The sequence below is a fragment of the Pinus tabuliformis genome, chromosome 4_1 (genome assembly GCF_031772625.1).
Source record: "Pinus tabuliformis cultivar Carrire ecotype Pingquan chromosome 4_1, CPIR1, whole genome shotgun sequence".
NCBI lineage: Eukaryota > Viridiplantae > Streptophyta > Pinopsida > Pinales > Pinaceae > Pinus > Pinus tabuliformis.
Window position 1 is genome coordinate 826,856,511 of NC_142303.1, and position 21,088 is coordinate 826,877,598.

A 21,088-nucleotide genomic window follows, 5' to 3' on the forward strand; every position below is an offset into this window, starting at 1 on the left:
CAGATGAAAGTTTCGAATGGTGAGGCATACCAATCTAAAATGCCTATCACTACCTCCATTACTTCTTGTGACATGCATGGTGGATCCTGTTCGAATATCATCTTGTACACAGGGGTGACAAAATGATCAGACAACCCCGTGATTACTCCTTTGAAGTTGCATTTAGACAACAACTTGAAATATGTGTTCACAGCAGTCTCCATCGGTGACCATGCCCACTCCAAGCCCGGGAACTCCTGTCGGGCATAGACTGCATCTAAGATGTAGGTGGACATGTAAATCTTTGCATGCATACCTCTGGGTGACTGTCGAGCCTTCGTTACTTGTTCCTTTAGCTGATGAGCCAGTATGTCGGACTAGTTACATGGTTTTCCTTCTCTAGCCAATTGGTCCAGTGCAACCACCCAACTTTATGGGAAGGTTTTCGTGCTTGCTTGGCCATACAGTCAACAAAAAAATATGATCAATTATTGGGACACCTTCCTTAGTATCTTTGTCTTGTAGATTTGTTTGGATGTGAACCTGAATCGAGCCGGCTCCTTTACCCATTTCTTCAGAATGTCTCTAGAGTTAGAACTGTTGTTGACTAAGATGCATGGAGTGGTCACTACAGTCACGGGCTCTGACTTATGATACATCTCATCATAATCTGGTTCCCAGAAGGTTGCAAGCTACGTCACATTGACACTGCTCAAGGTCAACATCTGGGGATCAGTGTGAGAGACAATCCATTGTATCATGTCCGTGCATGGGAACACAGGATATCTTCATGCAATGTGATACAAGCCGACTTGTGAATGTTCACATACACTTGATGGTCTTTGAGGTGTTCCCTAAAAGTGCCTGCAAATGTTTCATTGACCTCTTGCCACTTCATTTTGATGTCCTCGTCTAGATACAACTTTGTATCTTCATAGATCCGCAGACTGGAGGACACCTGCTCAACTGCTGCTCCAGCTGCATTTCCATCAGTGTCTTGTGATATTTTTCTCTTGGAATCCATTGAGATATACAAACACCTAAAAGATTTTGAGACAAGCAACATGCATGGAAAGAAATCTGTCATTGAAAACAAAGCAACTTTGGGGAATGACACAACACATACCTGGGAAATTGATGGGAAAGATTGCGCAATTTCTTCTGGGAGGCTGGGTGAGTGGCTGCCAGAACTATGAAAAAGGTAGTCTCGGCTATCTCAGAGGCAATACTAGCTACTAGATCTGCACAATGTGCAATCCAGACTGGCTGTTGGCTACTGGGATTGCGCAATGCGCAATTCTAGCTGGGAGTGACTGCAGGCTCAGGGATTGCATTGTGAAATTTTATGGGCCAGTAGTCACTTCTCCTCAGAAATGCGCAAAATAGTCGTAGAGGGCAGTGCTAGTCAAAAATGCGCATTTCTGGAGAGGAAGGGAGAGCCTTCCTTCCCTAGATTGCGTAATTCACTCTTAGTGAAGGCAGATTCGGGGCAAAGGTTGGCCCGACTCGCCGATCGGCAACTGAAAGAAAATAAGATATTTAATGCGTGGTGACATTAAGTGAAAACAGAAGTGATTTACAATGCATGCAAACATGAATGAAAGATTCAACAAACAGATCAACATGCATGTGGGTGAAGTGATTTGCTGGTTTGACGACTGTTCGTGCAAAACAGTTTCATGCATGCGACAAGAGTGAGATAGCAACAAAAATTGAAACGGAGCTAGGACAAGCTAGTATGCATGTAAATGGTAGGAAGCATTCAAAGAAATCAAGCAAACAACACTCGCACAAGCGAATACTGAAAAAGCGACAAAAATGTTGAAAAAGACAAGTTGAGGCCACTTACCCGTGAATAGCTAAGCGGATGTGTCGAAGGGTCCTGGATGTGCTATGGGATGTCAGAGATCCAAGATTGATGTGAAAGAATAAGCTCTGATTCGTTAAATAAATAAGTTTGGGCTCATGATGCGCATGCCACAAATCTAGGAAAAAGAGACACTTGGAGGGAGGTTTCTAAAACAACTTTGCATGTAACCTCCGGCTGCTAAAAATAGCTCCTTGAATCATGGGATGCCTTTTGGATGTTTCCTTTTGCTATTCTAGGGAAAAACAAGTCGTACATGCATGCAAGTCAAGGTTCCTTTGTCCCAGGTGGAACTGGTCAACCAGGCTGCTCATGCATGAAGCCGCTCAACTGCTTGAGAAGAATGCACATTTCTGGCTGGGAGTTGGGCTGAATTCCCATGAGGTTTGCATAATTTTTGGGTAGAGCAGTTGATTGCTGCTTATATTTGCGCAAATTCTGGGCTGAGAAACCCTATTGGGGAAATTTGCACAATTCTTGCTAGGAGTGTTGACTGGCAGAATTGTGTAATTCTGGAGCCCAGTAGGCTGCTAGATAGGATTGCCAATTTTTGGAGGGAAGGTTGGTTTCCCTCTAGAAATGCGAAATTTTCCTGGGGAATCTACTCAGCTTGCAACTGGACTAAGTCCAAGTGGACAACATGTGAGGGGAATAGATCAAGTTGTGATCAACAACCTGCCTTTGTGCAAGAAAACATTGAAGCTTGTGTACTTGATGAAATAAGACAACGTGTTGTGAAAGGTTGGTAGGGAGGCTCCAAAATGGGCTAAGGGAAAATTTTGGAGGGTGGTTGGCAACACACTGGTAGAACTCTAGCTCTCTAAATGGACGTTGTTCGTGAAAAGCAAGTCTAACACCTCTGGAAGTATTGTTCAGTTCTCAACTCATCTTGGTTTCACACTAGCTTGATTATAAAATGTAGCATCTACCAAGTTGTTGGTTGGTTGACACACATTCCAAGCCATGGAAACACAATTGTTTCGATTGGGGTTGAGGGGTATATTGGTGCATAAGCATTATAGTAGTCAAAGTCTTAGTTTCATCTCTGGTGTTGCTCTGCTGCCAGCAGGCCTGGATAGTACCCTGGTGGAGTCACATAGGAACAAAAGCGTGGCTCCATTACCAGCGAGCCTGGTTAGTACCCTAATGGAGTTACTTGCATCACCTCCCTATGCAGGAAGCCTTTCTCTTCTTTCGCCTTAATTTTTTTTTTGACTTTTCATCTTTCATTTTTCACTGTGCATAGCACTTGTTCATTTCAGAGGTGGAAGAGGGATCCAGACTTATTGAGAGTAGACGAGGTTGTTCTAGCAGAGAAGTAGTTTATTGTATCTCTGACTTGCCTATTAAGGTTTTCCCCCTCACCTTACTCTACTTGAATCAGTTGACAAGGGTTAACCCAAAAACAACCGACTAGAGAAGGTGACACTAGTTAGCGTGTAAGCGTTGTGTTTTCACCAAGGTTCAGTTTAAACAGTATGCATTTTCCTTTGACGTATCACCGACTAAAAGTAACAATTTCTTCATATAGAGGCAATATGATAGATAACCAAATATTGATAGGTGTACAAGTCGTCTTGTACTACACCCAACTCGTTTCAAGAGTCGTCACACAAAACTAACCTACGAACAAGCAAACTAACAAACAAAAAAGCAAAGCAAGAGCAGAAGAAAAAGTGAAAGAAAAGAAAGTAAGCAAACAAGTAAGAAGACAAACAAACAAACAAAGTGAGTAAGAAAACAAGCATGCAAGAAAACTGACTCAAAGCAAACACTACTCCTACTCCTACACTAACGGTGCATGGGCCTGATTACGTGAAGTGAGATTTCCAATGCAGCCAGCAGCGCATTGGTTGACCCATGTTGGTGAAGGCTTGGTCCATGAGAAACCTAGTTGTGTGAACCAGCAAACAAGAAAGATATAACAATGACGACAACCACACTTCGTGTTTGACAGTGCCCACAGGACATAATTGAGTGCACGTGCATGATGAGAATTCCATGGAATTATCATGGTGCTATGTGACACTACTTGCAAATTTGAAGCATAAGCACACTCTTGACTGTGACATACAAGCAAACAAAAGAAACAAAGATAAATTGTGTCCCAAATGAGCGCTTGCAATGTAAGATTCCTCCAATGCATGAGCGATGGGATCGTGCAGTTCGAGTGGAGGTGTGATCTGTGTGTGAGATGGATCTTCAATGCATCTAGATGAGTGATGGGGAGCCTTGGGTGATTGAACAGTTTCATGATCAGAAGTGAGACTAACCCCAAGAGAGCAAGGACCTGACATAACCATCAGCTTGGGCTGAAGTGCCTTGGTAGTCTTGGGTGTTTCAACTTCTTCATCAGATAGATCATCATAAATTGGTGGCTTCAAAAGATCAACTGTGATAGAGTCATGATCGTGATCAAATATGGAAACAAATGGATCATGACCGCCACAATCAGAAAAATGAATGATTTCATTGGCATCCTCATGATCAGATGAATCAAACACAGGGGTAGATGAAAAGAAAACAAACCCATCCTCTGTGTTTCCAGAAAAGACAGATGAAAGATCAAGTGGATTTTCAATGAATATCTTATCCTCTCCATTGTTGAATGATGGACCAACATCCAGTGAGTCTTGCAAGTGATCAAAAATGGGTGCATTCGTGGATGAAGAAACACATGCAAAATCATGGATGACAGGTTCACCAAAAGATGTTAAGAAAGAATGAAGGGGGCTCGGATGGAAGGAAGTCATCCTTCGCCGAGTGTTGATGCTCAAACTCCCACTCATACTCTTCGTGAATAACAACGCATGTTGGTCGTGCAACACCAACTCCTCAATGGGTCGTTCCTCATTCACAACAAGTGAAGAGTCTGGAATGGAGGAACATGAGACAATTTCATCTGGAGGAACACCCGAGTGCAAAGACAGAGGTCGTAGAACAGAATGCATATGGGAACTTGAAGGACTCACAACCAAATCTGCACGAAAATTAAGTGAAGTGATGTTGGGAAGATGTAAAATATGAACAGTGTGTGAGAATGATCCTCAACATCACTCATCAGTGGTGGAGCTGTTGAATGAGAGGAAGGCAAACACTCAGTCGAGACAGTTCTCGCATCCAGATGAGATTGCGCAGCTCCACCAATGAAGAATGTTGAGTGAAGCTTGATCTCAAAATTCTTCTTGGGATAGAAAAATTTCTTAAGGCAGTACTCAAACCAGTCCAAAAGATAGGCAAATTTCATTTGGCTCCTTAGAGCTTGAAACTGCAAGTCATGGAAGCACTACCAAAAATCAATAACTGATTCATGCAGAGCCTTCTGTTGCTGCAACAGTTTTCGATAAAAATGGTTTGGATCAAAATGATAAAAGTGTCTTCAATAAGATCCCAAAAGTGCTCAAGTGAGTGCATGTTGTCAACTGGTAGGCTGAGAAGCCATCGACGTGGAGATTCATGAAGCGTGTGTGCAAGAAACAAGCTAGTGTGTTCGTCAGAACACCCATCTTACTTATGAAGCATGGAAAGAAATTCATGTAAGTACTCAGGCTAAGCCACTTCACCTTCACCATCATACGTGTAAGTGGACAAGAGATCAAAAACTCCCCCGTGATGGAGACATCTTCACAATTCGAAAAAAATTGGGGAGGGAGAAGAGTGCAAAAATCCATGAAAGGTCTGCAAAGTTTCAAAATTGGATGACAGGACACAACTTTTCATAAGACCCTCCTTCTAGTGCCATAAATGTTGACGGTGCTGGACCCGCCAACATGTGAAGGGGATATCCCCGATAAGAAGTGCCAATTAGACCTCATACCATTAGGTGTAGGAGTCCCAGCAGTAGGTCATATGGTAATGCCTTGACTGCGATTTTCCACAGAGGCAAGTAAGATAACTCTATGAGTAGCAAGGGTATGACCGCTGCAGTGAGTCAAGGTAGGTGCATGAGAGGTTCTAACACAAGTGGGTTGAGATGAGTGTGCCCCTTGGAAACCTCTAATAGTACTCAGCTGGGAAGGGAACACATGAGCGGAGAGACATCACAAGCTAAAAAGTGAGTCAGCTGGAAATCCAAAGTGATGGTTAAACCAACAACACATTTGCAATAAGATTCATATAATTGCATACAAAATAGTTTAGACACAACTACATAAGTTAAACAACATACATTGCTAAAGCAACCGGAACAATCCAACTAAAATAACAACATATGCATGAAAACATGTTGGATCTTATTATATAAACAAGTGTAAGTTCCAATCATACAATACATCCATGTAAACCCGCTAGCCCCAATAGTGGAACATTACAGCCACATCCTCGTACTCCTCCAAAGAGATATACTAGCTCCGTGCAGTGGAGAAGCCAAGGAGCGTTACAATACTATCAAAGCTCTCTCCAAGATAGTCTTATTGGAAGCTTGGCTAACCAAAAGCCTATACAATGAGTTATGAGGGACTATTTATAGGAAAGGGTGGGGTGGCCCTTGACATTCCCCTTTGTGACTGTTCAACTACCCTCATGAATCTTCACCTATTCTATGACTGTTACATCCACTATTGACACTTGACTTACACTTGACATGACTTAACATTACAATGCTCATATCCATGTGAACACAACTGGCTTGAGCAAGCCAAACATGACATCACTCTGACTTAGACAACCATGGATGTCCAACTCCTCAACATATTCATGTTGATCGACAGTAACATACTAATGCCAAGATCTATAGTCCTTGATGGTGTCTGTGTGTTCCGCTATCACATATGTCTGAAGCCTGACCCTTTCCTCCATAACATCCAGGTACACTACTCGGGGTCCTCTATCCAAATCATCTGAAAGCATGCGCATCATTGTCTTCAAGGTGGTCGAACTAGCAACATACTTGTGCATGATGTCTCCACTAATGGGCAAGTCCAAGCTGGTGGAAATTCACATCAACTCGTCGAATTATGAGTCAAGCTCGAGTCGGACCTGTTTCTTTGTCTTTTCCTAGGCGAGAGTCCCAAGTGATGGGATTGCATGTGTGCACACCATAACATCCATACTCTTGAATACTCATGCATGGGAAGCCTGTATGCTAGTGATGAACTGCAAGAGTTCTTCATAATTCCAGATCCGACTCCGGATATGTGCTTTCAGCTTGACTGCATTGACCCTCATCATATTAGGCAAGTGAAGTGATGCTCCCTTGTACGTCATCATCTATGTTTGCATGTCATCAACAACATCATGGAAGTTCATCAAGATACATGCTCTTCTAGCACATTGCTACTGCCATCCATTGAGATGGATGATTGCTTTGTGCACGGTACCAAACTTGGAGTACAATGCTTGCATAACTGTGTCAAGGGACAATACTTCATCTAGTATTTCCTTCTTCAGTTTAACTCAGGTGGACATTGTCACTAAGTCTCCTCCTTTCTTGGTTGTTTGTAGTTCCTTTGCCGTTCACTCATTCCCAACTATTAGGAAGAGAATATTTGAGCTAGTGGCTTCGGCATACACTCTGATTGCATCGTCTAGTGCAGCTGGATGTTTATGTTGAAAAGTGTGCAACAAGAAATGCTAAATTTAGGAAGTGCTAAAAATAACACTTCTAAAAATAGCAGTTTGGCTAATGAGCATTTTGGCCACCTTCGGTGAGAGGTGAAACTGCTAAAAATAGCATTTCTGGGTCCCTTCCTATTTATAGCAGTCCCTGGTCTATCTATAGGAAGTAAATTCAAATTTGGTCTTACCAGTAGTTTGGAATATTAATCAATTAATTCTCCATGAGTTAATTAGTTAAGGAAAAGAAAACTTGAAGTCTTTGTGAGAACATGCAATTATTTCTCCACTAATTGCGAAATGTGTCCTTGATTTGCTCCACTGATTGAGGAATTAAGGATGAGTTTTATATTGAGAGGATCAGTTGACTTAGTTTAACTTAGTCATGTTCAATTAGATTAATTGAACAAGTTATTAAATTAATGAGATTTAGTTTGTTGATGCTTACATGCATATGACAACTATTATTTTCAGATAACTGTGTATTCACTCATGGATAATTGATGCATGTCAGTTCTGTCAGAGACCCAGTTGAGATTAGATGTGGGATAGTGTACTATCAGTTGGATGAATATTTTTACTATAAAGGAAGATCATCCATGATGAGTATTTATCTCCTTCAGGTTTGTTCAGTTAGATCAGAGGTTAGTGAGTGTGTGAAGAGGTCAATTCACACAGGTGGTAGCACTGGACCTCAAGGAAACTGCAAAAGGAAATAGGAGGCTTGGAGGGCCAAGGAGAAGTTTTGTGAGAAGCCTTTGACTGTCTATGAGAAACAGAGGGATTGTACTAAGAGCTGAATAGATTTTGAGCTAAGGCTTTGTGTAATCTAGACTATATTTCCACTTGTATGATAATACAGAGATGGGGTTTTAGGCAGGTGCTTTCCTTGGGTAAATTCTTCTGTGTTATGTGTGATTGATTCCTTCTTATCAGTTATATGTGTTCTTATTGATGTTGCTCATGGTTGATTAAGCTTCCACTAAATTGTTTGTAGAAGTAGATCAAGTGTTTTGCTTTAGTACATTGCATTACTAGGTGATCTACAGGTGGGAAATTTCTACATGGTATTAGAGCTAGTTGATTTGTAGAAAAAGTTCTACATGGTATCAGAGCTAGCTGATTTGTAGAAAAATTCTACAAAATTCTACAGTTTGCGCACATCATTCATGATCACTCATTCCTTAACTTGCGCAAGCGACGTATGATCCTCCGGAGTTGACACTCTGTGACACTGCACAACTCTATGTTGGGATTTATCAAACAAGATGTTGTGCATCTCTTCTTCTGGTTGATCACAAAGGATCTCAGTGCTTCCTTCGTCATTCGAGACTTTCTCATCATCTGGATGCATTGAAATGGGTGAGTCGACCTCTTTGTGGTGAGGCATGAGGTCGATGTCTTGTTACAACTCTTGTTGCTCCATGTCTTCATCCAACTATTCAAGTGATTGTTCTATCTCATGATCGAAGTCTTGTCCCTATGATGGTTCACCCTGTTCGCTTGATGCCAGCCGTTCTCATGAATCAACTACTTGTACGGGTGTTGATTTGTCTATTTGCACATGTTGCACCCCCTGATGTATCTGCTACTGCTGCGCTTGCCTCTCCTATTTGCACAACTCTTGTTCCTTTCGAAGTTTCTCCCTCAGCTCATGCAACTCCTTCTCTTCTTCTTCCATTCTCTTCTTATCCTTCTACCTTCACGTGATTATCTTGTCACGCCACTACCTCTTTTCCTCTATAGCCATAGCTTCTTTCTCTACTAGTGGATCTGCTCAAAACTTGTATCTTTTCTCCTCCCCCATGCGATCAACAATCTTCCTCTTACCTTTGTCCCACACTGGTATGCTTGCCTCTGCTGCCACTGCTAGTGCTCTCCGTGATGCTGCTTCATGTTGTTTCGCTAACCACTCCATAGTGAAGATGACCAGTTCATTGGGTCTGGAGAAACTGTAGAAATATCTCCATGGGTCTTCCTCGTTCTAATGACATGCCCTATGGATCTAGTTGAACTGAACTCTCGTGTAGTGATCTTTCACAATGAAATGTGGGTCATATGAATTGTAGCTTCGGAGGTCCAATGGGTACTTCTTCATCAGTTCTACTTCAACATCCGCTTGCTTGATACTCTGGATCTCATATAACCTAATCTGCAAGGGAAGAGCCGTCCAAGGTGCCTTCTTCTTCCGATGCAGTCTATCTGTCAATCTTGCCGAGATGTAATATGCTACTTTTTGCATGATAAGTATGTCCAAGGCAAACTTTGGTAGAACATGCCATGGAAAATATTAGGGGCTAATGTTCGCCTAGTGGGCTAATTTTCCATGATTTTTCCACAAAAAAGATTCGCCAATTTCCAATTTTATAAAAGACGATTCGCCCAAATTTTAGAATATAAAATTATTTTACCTTAAAAATTGCCAAAATTATATAGAGGCTATATATAAAATCATTAAAAATTTGAATGATTTTACAAATACATCAATAAACATTTTATAGTTTGCATATTATAGATTAGTGAGATTCGCCAATGTTTTTAAACTTCAAGAAAATTTTCCATCCTTAAAATTTTCCTTGGAACATGTAGAGGCTTCTTCACACTAAACATTCAGATGAAAGTGTCGTAGGTGAGGCATACCAATCTGCAATGCCTATCAATGCCTCCATTGCTTCCTTTGACATGCAGGGTGGATCCTATTCGAATGTCATCTTGTACACAAGGGCGACAAAATGATTGGACAGCCGAGTGATTACTCCTTTGAAGCTACATTTGGACAACAACTTGAAATACGTGTTCAGAGCTGTCTCTGCCAGCGACCATGCCCACTCCAAGCCCGAGAACTCCTGTCAGGCACAGACTACATCTAAGATGCAGGCAGACATGTAAATCTCTGCATGCATACCTCCAGGTGATTGTCGAGCCTTTATTACTTATTCCTTAAGTTGATGAGCCAGTATGCCAAACCAGTTACATGGTTTTCCTTCTCTAGCCAATTGGTCTAGTGCAACCACCCAACTCTATGGGAAGGTTTCCAGGCTTGCTTATCCATACAGTTGACAAGAAAATATGATCAAGTATTGGTATGCCTTCCTTAGTATCTTTTTCTTGTAGATCTATTTGGGTTTCAACCTGAATCAAGGTGGCTCCTTTACCCAATTCTTCAGAATATCTCTGGAGTTAACACTATTGTTGGGTATGCTGAATGGAGTGTTCATAATAGTCATAGGCTCTGACATCTGATACATATCATCATAATCTTGTTCCCATAAGGTCACAAGATTCATCCCACTGGCACTTATCAAGGTCATTGTCTCGAGATCAGTGTGAGAGACGATCTAGTGGATCATGTCCGCGCATGGGAACATGTGATATCTGCATGAAATCCAGTACAATCCAGACTTTTGAATGTTCACGTACACCTGACATCTTTGAGGTGTTCCCCAAAAGTCCCTGCAATTGTTTCATTGACCTCTTGCCACTTCAGTTTGATGTCCTTGTCTAGATACAACTTTGCATCTTCATAGATTGGCAGACTAGAGGACACTTGCTCAACTATTGCTCCAAGTACATTTCCATCAGTGTCCTATGATCCTGTTCTCTTGGAAGCCATTGAGACAGATGAACACTTGAAAGATTTGGAGACAAGAAACATGCATGGCTAGAAATCTATCAGTGAAAAGAAGGCAACTTCGGGGAATGACAAAACACATACCTGGGAAACTTATGGGCAAGATTGCGCAATTTATTCTGGGAGGATGGGTTACTGGATGTCAGAACTATGCAAAAGGTAGTCTGGGTTGTCTGTGAGATAGGACTGGCTGCTAGATCTGTGCAATCTAGACTGGCTGTTGGTTATTGGGATTGCGCGATGCACAATTCTAGTTGGGAGTGACTGCAGGCTCAGGGACTGCATTCCGCAATTTTTTGGGCTAGAAGTCACTGCCCCTTAGAAATGTGCAAAACAATCCTGGAGGGAAGTGTTGGGTAGAAATTCACATTTATGGAGAGGAAGGCAGAGCCTTCCTTCCCCATATTGTGCAATGCACTCTCAGTGAAGGTAGAGTCCAGACCAAGGTTGGCTCGACTTGTCGACAAGCAACTGAAAGTAAATAAGACAGTGAATGCATGGAGACACTAAGTGAAAGTAGTAGTGATTGATAGTGCATGCAAAGATTAATGAAAGATTCAACAAAAATATCAACATGCATGTGGGTGAAGCGATTTGTCGGTTCGATGACCGTTCGTTCAAAATAGTTTCATCCATGCGACAACAGTGAGATAGCAACGAAAACTGAAACAAAGCTAGGAAAATCTAGTATACATGTAAACAACAACAAGCGTTCAAATAAATCAAGCAAACAAAACTCACACAAGTGAATACACAAAAAGCGACAGAAATGTTGAAAAGACAAGTTGAGGCCACTCACCCATGAATAGTTGAGCCGGATGTGTCGAAGAGTCCTCGATGTGTTGTGGCATGTCAGAGCCCCAAGATCGATGTGAAAGAATGAGCTCTGATGCATCGAATAAATAAGTTCGGGCTCATGATGCGCATGCCACAATTCTAGGAAAAAGCGACACTTGGAGGGAGGTTTCTAACACAACTTTGCATGTAACCTCTGACTGCTAAAAATAACTCCCTGAATCATGGCATGCATTTTGCATGTTGCCTTTTGTAATTCTGGGAAAAAGCAAGTCATGTATGCATGCAAGTCAAGTTTCGTTGGTCTCGGGTGGAACTGGTCAACTAGACTACTCATGCATGAAGCTGCTCAATTTCTTGAGGAAAATGCACATTTATGGCTAGGAGTTTGGCTGACTTCCTAGGAGGCTTGTGGAATTGCTGGGCAGAGAAGTTGACTTCTACCAAATTTGTGTAAATTCTAGGCTGAGAAACCCTATTGGGGAAATTTGTGCAATCCCTGCTGGGAGTGTTGAATGGCATAATTGCGCAATTCTGGAGCCTAGCAGGCTACCAAAGAAGATTGCACAATTTTTGGAGAGAAGGCTAGTTGCCCTCTAGAAATGCACAATTTTCATGGGGAAGTTGCTCAGCCTGCAGCTGGACTAAGTCCGAGTGGACAACCTGTGAGGGGAATGGATCAAGCTATGATCAATAGGCTACCTTTGTGTAAGAAAACACTGAAGCCTGTGTACTTTATAAAACAAGACAAGGTGATGTAAAAGGTTGGTAGGGAGGCTCCAAAACGGGCTAAGGCAAAATTTTGGAGGGTTCTTGTAGCCGCTACAACAAGACTGTAAATGATTTCATGCATCCTGCATTGTTTCTTGTGGATTTTGTATCTTCTATATGTGCTATTAACTTTTATATGGATGAATGTGGAGTGGATGTAGCGTTAACAGGTTCTCAAAAGGCTCTTCCCTTCCCAACAAGTGTTGTTATTGTGTGTGCAAGCCCAAATGCCTTAGAAGTAGAAAATACTAAAAAGTGTCTAAGTTTTTTTCTTATAGTAATTAATGTTTTAAGTTTTATAAGTTGGGGATGTATTAGCCCTACACACTATCAATTCAACTCCTATATGGACTGTCGATAGCTCTAGACCTTATATTATTTGAGGAAGGCTTAGATAACACCATTACAAGGAACAATTTCTTAGGAAAGGAAAACAGGTAATTTTATGGGCCAATGCATGTTTCTTTTTCACTTTTTAAATGTGAATGCTCATAAAATATGGAAGTTGGCCTAAATTGTCACTATTTTCCTTAGTTCGAAGATCAATTTAAACATCTTTGCTAAAAGTTATGCAATTTGTTCCTTCACCTGACGTTCAGTAGTATATATATTGGATCAATAACATTAGATCATATATTTATGCTCTAATGTTATTGAAGCTACTAGCATTGCTTCTTCAAATTGGATTGTCAGGCTTGTCATGGAAGCATGATGGTTGAAGAACTACACTCAAAAGGAGGAATGGTACAGTGGCATTGTTACAACTGTGGTTGTTCCCCTATATATTGATAGTACGAATATTGTGAAAGTAGGGTGGAAGATATTCAATTGGAGTTTGGATTGGGGCTCAATAGAGTGGCAGGAAAGTTGTTCATAATAGGATACTTGGGAATCCTGAATCAGGTAAAATTATTCCCCACTGTCAGACCAGGAGGTAACTCCTCAAATGTCATTGATTTATTCATTCAGGTTGTTCATTATTATATACAAGAGAGAGTGACTATTCAGTTCATCTCCTGATGACTCTTCATTTCTTCTATTGTTTCTTTACACTAATTATAGCTATTCACCCAATCCCTATGATTAGGTGTCAACATTCCCCCCCTTAATCTGAAGGGATGTTGGTGAGTCCAAGCATAGTTCTGAATCTTTCAAGATTTTCTCTTCCAAGCGCTTTCGTGAAGATGTCTACAATTTGCTCATTAGTGGAACCATGACAAAGATGGATTGTTTTGGCCTCAACATGATGTTGAATTAGATGATATTTTGTATTGATGTGCTTCGTTCAATCATAGAACTTTGGGTTCTTGGCAAACTTTATTGCCGAGATATTGTCAATCATGAGTGGAGTCGATTGTACTTGTTTTACGTGCAAATCTTCAAGAATTTTCCTAAGCCACACAGTTTCTTTTGTTGCCTTAGCTGTTGCCACATATTCTGCCTCTATTATGGAATCTGTTGGAACTGATTGTTTGCGTGATCTCCAGGAGATAGCTCCTGATCCAAGACTCATAGCATAACCTGAAGTACATACCCTAGTTTCTTTATCTCCATTGAAGTCTGAATCAGAGTATCCAATCAAGCTAAAGTCGCCCACCTATGTATACTTGATTCCAAAGTCTTGAGTTCCCTTCAAGTACTTTAGAACTCTTTTTGCAGCAGACTAATCTCCCTCACAAGGCTTTTGCATAAACCTGGAGAGGATTCAAATAGTAAACGAAATGTCTGGTCTGGTATTAGTTAGGTAGTTGAGACTTCCTACAAGTTGTCTATACTTTGTTGCATCTTCAAATTCTTTTCCTTCAATGGATGTGAGCTTTAAGTTTGTTCCATTGGAGTAGTCAGAGGATTGCATTCAGTCATGCCAAACCTATTCAACAGATCTCCAATGTACTTCTTTTGAGAAAGGAATATGGACTTCGGATGTTGAGTTACTTCAATACCAATATAGTAATGAACATAGCCCAAATTAGTCATTTCAAAACCTTTCCTCAATTCCTTCTTTATGGATTCAATGTAGCTCTCATTGTTCCCTGTCATCAAAATATCATCTACATATACCACAAGATATACAACTATTTTGCCAACCTTCTTGACAAACAAAGTTGCATCATCAAGATCATGATGTTTGAAATTGAGTTTCAGAAGATGCTCAGTTAGTTTTTCATACCAGGCTTGCGGTGCTTGTTTGAGGCCATACAAGGATCTCACAAGTTTGCATACTTTATGTTCATGTCATTTTACAATAAATCCTTCAGGTTGGGACATAAAAACATTCTCTTTTAGATCTCCATTCAAGAAAGCAGTTTTTACATCCATTTGATGAACTTTCCAACTGTTCTAAGTTGCTAGGGCAGAGGGTGTCCAGATGGTAGCCCATTTTGTTGTGGGGGAAAAAGTCTCCTCATAATCAACCCCTTCCTTCTGTGCAAAACCTTTTTCCACAAGCTTGGCTTTGTGCTTTTCAAGTGATCCATCAGCTTTATACTTGTTCTTGTAGGCCCACTTGCAGCCAATTGGTTTGGTTCCCAATGGAGGATCAACCAGCTTCCAAGTGCCATTCTTTATCAGAGCATCATACTCCTTTTGTATCACTCCTTTCCATTCATCATGAGAAGGAGCTACTTTGAAGGAAGTTGGTTCAAAATCTGTAGACAAATTCAATTCACAATCATAAGAAACATCCATATCAACAGGTGAATCACAGTCATCTACATCACCTCCATTTTGCCAGTTTGAATTTCTAGTTCTTGTCTTTCCAACCTCATCAGGATGAACACTTTCAAGTGTCTTTGTCAGCCACTTTGGGGGACCTTTCTCAGATGGTCTAGGCTGCTCCGTTGATTGAGTTGGGACTGAATAAATATTGAGTCTCCCAATTCTATCAATCATATCACTCAAAGTATCATCCATTTTTGGATTTTCGTGCGGGGGAAAGAGTGCTTCAGAAGAAGATTCCATAGGTTGATCTAGTATAGGAATCCCCCCTTCAAGATGTGGAATTTGATTATCAAATTCTTGAAATGATTTTTCATTTGCGAATCTATCCAAGCGATCAAGTTGCTTCTCAACAACATTGTCAGTTTTGGATGATTCAAGAAAGATTACATCTCTAGATACAACAAACTTTTTATTGACTTCATCATAGAGACGATATGCTTTGGAGGTGTTTGAATACCCCAGGAAGATACACTTACGACTTCTTGCACCAAGTTTGTTTCTATGTACCTTTGGTGTCAAGGCATAATATGTGGAACCAAAGACCTTGAGATGCTTTACTGAAGGAATGTGCCCATACCACATTTCATAAGGAGTCTTGTTTCTAATAGCATTAGATGGACATCTATTCTTTACATATATAACACATAGAATTGCATCAACCCAAAACATCAATTTTACATTTTTGAAAAACATCATGGAGAGTACCATATTTAAGATTGTCCTATTTATGCTTTCAGCTACTCCGTTCTGTTGGGGATTATAAGGCACAGTCATTTGATGTTTGATCCCATGTTGGCGAAGATAGTTTTAAAATTCATTTGAAGTGTATTCTTTTCCATTATTAGTGCGAATAGAGACAATATGAGATTGTGCATCATTTCCAATACATGTAAGAAAGTTCTTGAATGTTTGAAAAGCATCATATTTGTTCTTCAATAAATAAACCCAACACATTCTAGTGTAGTCATCAATAAATGCCATCATATATTTATTTCCATTTGCAGAAGGAACAGGAATTGGACCACATAAATCTGAATGAATGAGTTCAAGTTTTCTATGTGCTCTTGAATGTGAATCATGAAAAGACTGTTTGCTATGCTTTCCTAGTATGCAAGCATCACATTTCTTAAGTTTCCTAGGAATTGTAGGCAAACCAGTAACACCATTTTTCTTCAACAAATGGAGGTTGTCATAGTTCAAGTGTCCAAATCTAGCATACCATAATAAACTTGATGGAAATGTACCTTCTTCATAATGAGATTTGTATGATAAATTTTGTGCACAAGTAGAGGTACCCTGCAGCTTGAGAAGCCTTTCTTCTTCTATCCCCATCATGACAAGTGAGTGGTCTGATGCTTTTCTCACCTCAAGCTTGCCATCAAACATATGAATGGAGTGTCCTTGCTGGCAGATGTGGACCAAGGACAACAAGTTTCTCCTCAGCTGTGGGAGATATAGAACATGATGCAGAAGAAATTCTGGAAGACAAGGCAAATTAAGCTTGATTCTGCCAAGCCCTGATGGCTTCAGTTTTGATTTGTCTGCAAAGTATACTACTCCATCAACATTGTGAGTAAATTCTTTGAAAAAACCTCTTCAAAAATTCATGTGGCAAGTTTCTCTTGAATCAAGCAACCAATCATTTTTCCAAGAAGCAAGTGAAGCATTAAATAAGCCTTCATTTACTCCAATATTACAGTGTGCCACAGCATAGTGAGTGGATTCAGGTGCTTTACCTTTCTCTTTGTCATCATTTTTACCTTTGGGTTGGTTTATTTCCTGCTCAATTCTGTCCCAAGGCAACTTGCATGTGGATGCATCATGTGATCCATCTCTTTTGTAGCTTATGCAGTGTAAATATGACTTTTCTCCTTGAGAGTGTCTACCCCCCCTACCTTTGAAATTTCTTCCTCTTCCTCTTCGACCACCTCTTCCTCTGGAAGAATCTTGAGTGACATTCTTTTCTCTATGAGCAAAACACACAGCCTCTTTAGAAGACTCAGGAGCTATCTTTTTCCTAAAAGCTTTCTCTCTTTTAGCAAATTTTTTCACAAGGGAGTCAAAGGTAATATCTTTGAGGTTTCCATTTGCTTGCAACGACTCAAGATAATTTGAGTAAGTGGGATAAAGTTCCTTGAGAAAAGCTATCAGAGGAATATCCAGTTCAACATTAGTGACTTTGATATCATGCATTATAGATTTTACTTATGATGCAAGAGCAAGAGGATCATTATTTTGTAATTCAAGGGTGAAGAGTTTGATCATGAGTTGAACAACTTCAAGTGTAAAGTGTGAGTCAAAAAGTTCCTTCAGTTTTTGTAAGTCTTTGAAAGCATTTGAAAATGGCTAAATATGGCAACTCACCTCTTCATTTACTAATGCTGCAATCAATGCATAGGCCTTGCTGTTCTTATTTTCCCAAATGACGAATTCCTTGTCTGAGGTAGGTTGTTCTGGCTCTTTGTCTCCGTCTCCAACACACACTCCTTTCCATAGCTCATTAAAAATGAGAGTGTGTTTGATTTTCCACGACCATTCAGGATAATTCTCCTTCCCATTGAGAACCACTCCCACAATAGATATTAATGAATGCATTATAAAATTTGTGTACTGTGGAAAAAAAATACTTGTGCTGCAAAATTTTACTCCTAATGGTAAAAAAATCTGATTCTGATATACAAAAACAAAGGTATTATGTGAGGGAGGGTTAAAAAATAAGTGGTATCCTAGCTTGACCACTGTACATATTTTGAATCATTAATGGCGAAGAATCGGTGAATCTGGCCGTTCAAGGTGCCAGTCTAGAGGTACCAAATATTCAAGTGCGTGGTTTCAGATTCAAGTCACCAACAAAGCCAGAACTCAATTCAAGGTTTCATAGGGAATAATGGTGAAGCTAAAAATCATAGCTCGGGTCACTGATAGGCTTCCTCTGGCAGAAGGATTGGACGATGGGTGCGAGAAGAGATATGTGAAGTTTTATAAGCAGTAGGAGTATGTGAAGTTTTATAAGCCAACAGGTGTATCATATGGCATTAGAAGGAGGCAAGTATTATGAATTGAGAGTATTATGGCAAGTATTAGAGGGAGTAGCATTTTGACTAGACGGGGAGCGATGTTATAATGGGCATGGTTTTGAATATTGATCCAAATCACAGTTTGTGGAGGCATATACCACAATAGATTCAAAAGTAATGTAAAAATGAACACATCATATTACAAAACAGTGATACATATAGTATGTAGGTGGAGGGAGGTATGCCAAACAAAGTATACCACATAGCGTATATTCTCTTATACATAGCGGACTGGTAAAAAAAAAAAAGCACAACATATACCACATATAATTCACCTTTCATGTAGCTTGGAGGAGGCTCACCACAGCTTGAAGTTGTGTCTGTGGAATACCAGTTAGGGTAGCGCTACCACACCGAGAAACTTATGGCCATAGAAGGAAATCACACCTCCTTGTAGCGTTTCCACAACAGATTCACTGCATATACTCAATAATGCATGAAATCCAACGTTTAACGCACCATTGCATTCATTAATGCATGAAATTTCTGAGGGATTTGACAGAGATGTCAGTCTGCAAAGGATGCATGACAAATTTCTAAAAAAAATGGCAGAAGGGAGTTACAATGGCAGAAAGGGATGCCAAAAAATGGAGCTGGCTCTAATACCATGTCAGACCAGGAGGTAACTCCTCAAATGTAATTGATTTATTCATTCAGGTTGTTCATTATTATATACAAGAGGGAGTGATTGTTCAGTTCATCTCCCGATGACTCTCCATTTCTTCTATTATTTATTTACACTAATTACAGTTGTTCACCCAATCCCTATGATTAGATGTCAAGACCCACATAAGTCCATGCGACACTATTTAGTATGCAATAATGAAATAATGCACATAGACAAGAAAATTATTATATATATAACTATTGCAAGTAAATATATCCATGAGAATATTATTGAGTAACCATTTCTTTTATACTTTTCTTTTTAGGACTAGAATCCTAAGACAATGAGAATGTCTTTATTTTATTTTATAGCGACAATTAGTAGGAAACCTATAATTTTTGGACTCTTGACACTTTTAAAAGAATGGCCTTAACCAATGGAATTTTTCCATTTGAGGTTGTTAATACCACAAATCCAATCCCAATCAGAGAGTGGAATATGTTTTAGAATTTGTTGTGATAAAGAAAAATTTAACTCGAGATTTCAAGAAACAAGTAGTTTCTAGTTGTTGTAGGACATTTTTATTATCAAGTGAAAAGTAAGTGCATGTAGGTTAGTTTATAAAGGTGATATAAAACATAAGCCCTTCCCCAGCTCAATTAGATTCCCTAATTGAATTTTGGGAAGTAATTTGTTGTTGAAATTGTGTCATAGTGAGATGAAATAATGTGAGTTTTAATGGTTTAATAGAATCATTGTTTAAATTTAACGAAGGTTGTGAACTTATCAGGAAAGTGTATAAGGATATAAATAATGAAAATGAAGCTTCTACAAAAATTCAATCTCATCTCTAGACGTTTTTGAATCCACTTCATAAAAGGATTTTGCTTATTGTAGAACATGAATTGAGAGCATGGATAGTTTTAGAGAAATTCTGCCAGAAATTATAGAGAAAATCGGCATTAGTGTTACCCTTGTAAAACTATAGATATAAAAATATTCCTGTGAATATCAAAATTAATGCCACATTAGTATCCATATGAAGATCCTACTTTCAGGGTGCTTGGCAACAGACTTGACTTCCCTCATTAATATTGATAATTTCATACAATTTAGATGCTCTAACATTTGGGTTGGAGTGAAGACTTCCCTCATTAATATTGATAATTTCATATGATTTAGATGCTCGAACATTTGGGTTGGAGTCAAGACTATGTTGAAACCTTACATATATTCTCTTATAATTATGGTTGCAACTTATTGTTAATTCAACTAGACATTATATGGAGAGAGGGTTTTTAAGTAATTTTTTAGCTTACAAACACTTCTAATGAGATCATTGGAAAGTCATTTCAGGTATGGTATATAAGTAGTACCCAACCTTAACACATTATTATTTATGTATTTTTTAATCATTACTTATGTTTTGAAGGAAACTTTCTTTGATTCTATTAGCACATGATTTGATTTTCACTCCTTCGTAATCATGTTGTAGTTGCAACTATTAGGATGTCTCAATGGTGTTGAAGTGGTATTGAAGGATGTTGCATATCTTGTTGATGGGCCTCCAAATTAGACACAAATTAAGGCCCATCTGACCATCCTTCAGCACATTAAACCTCTCTTTTGTCATTATATTAAATTTTTTTTACTTTAATATGTTCATTAGGAAGGTTTAGAGATAATTGCATAATTGTGCCTAATATTATTTATTTTTGTAGAATATTGTGAGAATATTGGAAATATTATTAATATTTGGAGAAGGAGATAATATAGGGACTTTATCCTTGCTACAAGAAGATCAAGATTGGATAGTAAGTGAACCAAATATCTTTAAATTATTGAAAAAATCATGAGCTCCACTAATTGAGAAAATCTAGGAATGTATTCCTTGTCATTTACTACAAATTCCTACTGTTGGGAACTAAATCCAATTTTTGAGGGATTTTGGAGGGGAAAGTTTCCTCCTTTCAAAGAGAATGCTTCCTCATCAATTTATGTAACTACCAATTCGAGTTTGTCTCTAGACACATGTATTTCTTAGTCTTCTTGTGGAGAAAACTTATTATTTAGTAGCTCCACTTTCA

General features: G+C 39.4%; 1 pseudogene; it reads left to right on the forward strand.

Annotated features, from left to right (window-relative positions):
* LOC149178791 (serine--glyoxylate aminotransferase-like) overlaps nucleotides 1–20,577 on the forward strand; it is a 48,200-nt pseudogene extending 27,623 nt beyond the window's left edge.
* Nucleotides 20,578–21,088: the final 511 nt, after the last annotated feature.